We start from the raw sequence: 6,000 nt of genomic DNA on the forward strand, positions 1-6,000 counted from the left end.
CTTGCCATTGCCCTATATAATGTACTCTCCTGATAATCCTCTAGAATAATTTCAAGTTCATAAAGCTATCTTGTACAAAGTAGTAGTAGTGGGTAAGAGGGTTTGGGGATGGGGGGGGGGGGGTATTAAATACAGCTTGCTACTTAATTTAGGCTTCGGCTTCTAATCATAAAGAGATATTGTGTAGATGCACTTCCAATGCATATTTCTATTTGGTAACGATTCTTTTCTGTACAGCAAGATTTGTAAATGGCAGTGTTATTTGCGTCAGCAATCAGCAACCATCAAAATCACAATTTTTTGTTATAAACTGTTACTCATTATTTTACCATTTATTGATCCTTTACCTGCCATCAAATTTCAAAGTACCTTTCACTAATAATTAAATTTGGGGAGATAAATTCAAATCATTGGGCCTTTTTAAACTATTAATTTCAAACAATATACCATGATTTCTAATTATACATTCCTAAATCTGTCTTCAATTTCCAGGAGAAAAACAAGGATTTCTTTGTCTGCAATAAAACAAGCAATACATATTTGGATGGTTTTAATGGCTACAGCACAGAAAGGGTTAACTACATATCCGTGAGATAGAGAGATATATAGGTTTAGATGTTCACTCCTGATGGCCTTGAGATTGACCCATGCAATCAACATCAACTTACCAATCAATTAATATCACTTAAACATCTGCTACTAACAGGTGCAGGGAACCTATCCCTAGTCCCACCGGTCAACTAAGACTAATTCAAACCATGCCTCCAATTGATTTAAGGTTCCGTCTAATGCGGTGCAATGTACCCGAAAACAAGTGTCTTGGTAATTTGGGAATGAATTCTTGGTGGGTACCTTGCATTGTAAATCTTTTCTTTCAGGTCATTGGCGTAATATTGTGAGAACTTATAACCCTCAAAAGCTCTACACCTGTTTATACAGTTTTCTGATGAACAGCATATTGCTATTAAACTGGAGTTGTGTGATGATCCATCATAAAATTTGCCTTTTAAAAAATGAAGTTAATTTGAAGCAAATTTCATTAGAAGTGAAATAATATTCTAGCACTATCTACAGGAAAAGGAATTAAGGCAGAAATAAATAAAAACTATACTGAAAGCAAACATTTTCTCAAACTTTCATTGAAAAAATTTCAGCTGGGAAGTCCATTTTTATTTTACTGGCTCACATTACTCTATGACAATAACAATGTAGGTGTATCATCCATATCCTTATCAAACATTCTCTGTGGGAGACCTGATGATCACAAAATATTTTCAGGGGAGTTTATTTTAAAATGATAAACATTTTCTTATGCTGCATCAATATCTTTACAAGACCAATAATACAAAATCAAATGTATGAAGAATTTCCCAGGAACTACCTTGACAAAAATAGCAATTGTTACAAAAGGCCTCATATACACAAATGTATGTACTGAGCTAGTATCATTGCCCTATAATATTTCACATTTAATTAAAATATATAATGTCTCTATAGTTCACTAACAATATTTGCATAACACATTGTCATGTCATTGATTTTGAGGCTGTTTTAATACAGAATAACAGCATCAATTACATTTGGCTTGCTTGGTTTAAATCAAAGAGTGAGCTAAATTAATAGAGTGAGCTAAATTCAGAGTAAAATGTGAAGGGAACTATAAAAGTAAAAGCTACATGCACACTTGTAGGCCTATATTATCGTCACATACTTGGGGTATCGTCTGACTAACAAAATTGGTGACACAAGCTCAATTTGTTACTTAGTCACTAGCACAGTCCTCTGTTTGACCACTATTCGGCCAATGTCCAATGTCCAACAGGTGCAATTGGTGATTAAAAGTTTCTCCCTTTCTTTGCTCTTTAAAATGAAAGTGAGCATAGCATTCTACTAATTCTCCTTCATTCAAAACAGATCCGTCTAATTTTTGCCTGCAAAAGAGGGCAGAGCAATAGGCCTACTATCATAGATCTAATTTACTGATTTCCTATAACATCTTAATACAGAACATTGCATACTGTTTACCTTTCACTATGCCAGATGCAATATGAATTCAATTATATAATAATGATTTTATCTTCATTTCAAGAAAAAATAGTTACCTTTATAAATAAGCTCTTAGGTTAAAATCTAGATATCATTTTGGTATCATTTGCAACCAGAAGGGTGTTAACTTATCCCACTTTACAGGTAACACCCTACACCCCAATATGTAGTCTTTTGTCTGCAAAAAGACCTTTTCGATCATATATTTGCATTTTTACACACTGCTACTTAACAAGGCAGGAGTATATTACAGAGCTGAGCAGAAGCAATTTTACAAAGCAAAAACATCAAGGTTGAATCCTTGGATAATGTTACTCAGCGAGTAAAGCCCAAGAACTTGGTCTTGAAATCCAGCATGTATGACCTGCAGGTCAAGGGTCGTCACCTTGTTATCCCAGGCTTAGCATGCACACCTGCGGAATTCAATTTCCAAAGAACAAATATTCATGTTCTATTTCTTGCTCCTGTTGTTTTTGACATACTACAGCACATGTTTGAGATCAATCACATAAAGATTGGATGTCAATATTAAAGGTTAACTTTATCATATTTTGCTTTAACCAATTCTTTCAAAATTCAATAAAATATATAGTTCATATGTGATATGCTAGAAAAATCATACTGGCATGTTTTTAAAGTAAAAACATCCTTCAAGAATTGGAGATATGAAAATGGAATTAGAGAGGTTGACTCTCCTTTACTCTTATTGTTTAAAACTCATTGCAATTGTTGATGATTTGTTTCTCTCCTTATTCTAATCACTAAGAGAAAATAGATCAGGAATTCACTTTTCTCTTTATTATTGTCTTGAAAACCATGACCAATACTTATGTAAAAAGCCTTTCCCCATACCTCTGAATAGTTGTACATGCAGGTAGACATATATACCAGGCACACAATTTTTTTAAATGACAAACAAAAAACCATTGAAATCAGCGGAACAATTTCTGCCTAGCTTTACTTATTTATCAACCTAATTAAAGTGGATCTTAATCCATATTTGTCTCGCTTAAACCATTATGATAAATAACAATACATCTTCTGTTGACAGTTAGGAGGGCAGTAATTATTATGGTATCCTTTAACACAGATTTCACGCTATTCTATTGCTCAACAGATGAAAGTAGATCTGCTGTGGACCCATAACTGTAGATTAAATGCATTCACACTACTAGAAATCATGGTATAGCTGTACAAGATATGTATAGCTATAAGATATAAGTAAACAAATTTTTCCTAGTCTGAATCTAGAATAATGAAACACATAACAAAAGGTCATATAACGTAATACATGTTTGACCATCGTTTCAAAACGAAAACTGGATAAAGAATCAGCTACCCGCTCTAGTCTCAATGTCATATCATACGAAAATCATAACTGGGGGGGGGGGGGGGGGGAGGGGGGAGGGGGCTAATCACGAGCGATCAATGATGATTGGCTAGCTGTCATTTCAATTGACCTCTTCAAGATATGTTTATTTGAATGAAGTTGTTGTCTGGTCTGTATGCTCCTTTCGCTATACGATGATTCTTTATACAACGTTTCTTTATCCGTGATTTGTTTAAATTGCGTTTAGTCGGAACAGGCTATTATAGAGGTCCACGGATCTACACGCACCTCACCTTGTAACCAGACGTATTGTGATGGATTATCTGTTACAAGAAAGGAGTGTAATAAAACGTTGATCTTCTTCCAGAATCTTCTTTCATTAGATGGTCATGCTTGAGAGACTAAATAAATATCAATTGGAAATGTGTCTACCACCTACTAGTGGTACACAGGGATTTGTAAAAAAAAAAAAAGGGATTGGTAAAAAAAAAAAAGGGATGTGTGGCTACAAAATGCAAGATGCCTGGTATGTAATTAACTATCTCTTGCAGGTAATGAATGCATAGATCTTGTAAAAGTTGAAATGTCAAAGTAATAAGCAGGTGAAACCTCAAAGTATTTATAACTATAACTTGAATAAATGAGGGGTCACCACTGGTTCTCAAGTTTTTGAGGCATGAGATCACATGTGATTTTAAAAAAAATCAAAGAAACGGTATGTTTCCATAACCACAAGTGTATTTGCATGGTCCTTGACTACATGATAACCTTGAAGTTTAAACCATTTACCTAACTTTAAGTTCTTGGAGTGTTGTGTAAGCCTATACAGCTACTAGTATACCTTTAATGTTTTAGTAGTATAAAATAGGGCAATGCAAGGTTGCATTGTAACATATCAGAGAGGCCTAGATATACACCCTGGTATGTCTACCATGGAGCCGTTGGTTTCTAAGAAACTATTACGTGCTGCCCATGCGCGGAATAATATCAATCATCTATTTCAATTCTTCCTGCCCACGGTTAAGTATCACTCTGTTCAATCCTAATAAATAGATCATATCATTCTATAGCCTACAAGAGTGTCTGCTTCTCAGTGCCACTCCCTCATATCTCTGATCAATGCAAGGTCTAAAACAGATTACTTACTATCATCTTCTTTCATGTTCTTCCAAATTCACAATCCAATGATACCTCCCTCTCAACCAAAAGTTTAGAAACTTAACACCAATGATAAAACATGATAGCAATAGCTAGAAATACACTTGACTTTTCAACCCCTGTGACATCCAGTCAAACTTGCTCTCTTGGGATACAGATTAGCTTCATTATCAACTACTCTCCTGCCTCATTGAGTATACATTTACCTCTTGCAGTGCTTATGTTCCGTATTTCTTTCATCACAGGATACATCAGACACATACAAATAGTAATCAAAAAGAAAAAAGAAATTGAGAAGCAGGGGAGGAGATGTTATGAGTGGACAGGCTTCATTTTTTATAAATGTTCTCTGGCATACAAGAAGAAATATTTTGCACTTTTTATGTATATTTTTTATGTGCAATAAATATTTTGAAGAATGAACACTAAAGCACCTTCTTTCAAAATTTGTCAGATGTTTTTTGTCTTAAACTTATCTTCTTTTTAATAACTTGTTGTCCTCATCTACCTTATGACTGTCATCTTGTCCTACAAGTTCTGTCTCCTCTAAATGGTTATTACTTAGCTTACAATAATCTATCTTTTGACCTTTCTGTCTTTTCCCATTTCAGATAGGCTCCCATGTCTTGATCCTGCCCAGTTGTACCTCCAGTTCTTCTACACCATATCTACAACAAGTTCAATGATACACATGCCCTCACAATCTCATTCATTCCCCATTTTTTCACCTTCATATACATGTAGCTCTATTTTCAATCTTACTTTTCTTTATCTTTACCCAGTTAAATGCTCTTACTGTATCATCACCCCGTCCAACTGTACCTATCTACTCAGTCTTGAAGTTCTTCTAACTTCTATCTTCATCCAGTTGAATAAGTGGAGGTGCCATGGTATAGTGGTTCATTCAATTCACTCTCAATTCAAGTCAGTATAGGGTTTGGCAAGACATTCATCCATATTTGCCACTCTCCACCCAGGTGTAAATGGGTACCTGGCAATTTCTGGGTAATAATAATTGCAGGGCCCAAGGGAAGAGCAGTATTAATACTGATATGGCTATCCTGGCTTGGGTAAATAATTAATTCAATAGTTCAGATGCTGTAACAGTATCATCCTTCCTTCCTGTAGGTTTACTCTAAACACATTTACTTTTCTATTTCACCTAGTAACCTGTCATTAATAATGTTGATGTCTTGACTACAAGAATGTGATGACTCCTGCCGGAGCTATGGTATGATACCACAAGAGAGTGATGAATGACTTCCCAGATGGAGAGACTGTACTTAGTAAACTTGACAGTCCAAGGGCTTGGCATTAGATTGATCTGAAGATTAAACTTTTACTTTCTTCTATTCCTGGAAAGACTTCACCACTGACCAATCTCCGACATTGCTACAAGAACAGTCACCTTAGAGTTTGAGGTGTTTTACTAATGGATCTTTTTGATTTATGACAGATTTCTGCTA

This window comes from Strongylocentrotus purpuratus, unplaced genomic scaffold (assembly GCF_000002235.5).
Source record: "Strongylocentrotus purpuratus isolate Spur 01 unplaced genomic scaffold, Spur_5.0 spur5_contig_840, whole genome shotgun sequence".
Classification (NCBI taxonomy): domain Eukaryota; kingdom Metazoa; phylum Echinodermata; class Echinoidea; order Camarodonta; family Strongylocentrotidae; genus Strongylocentrotus; species Strongylocentrotus purpuratus.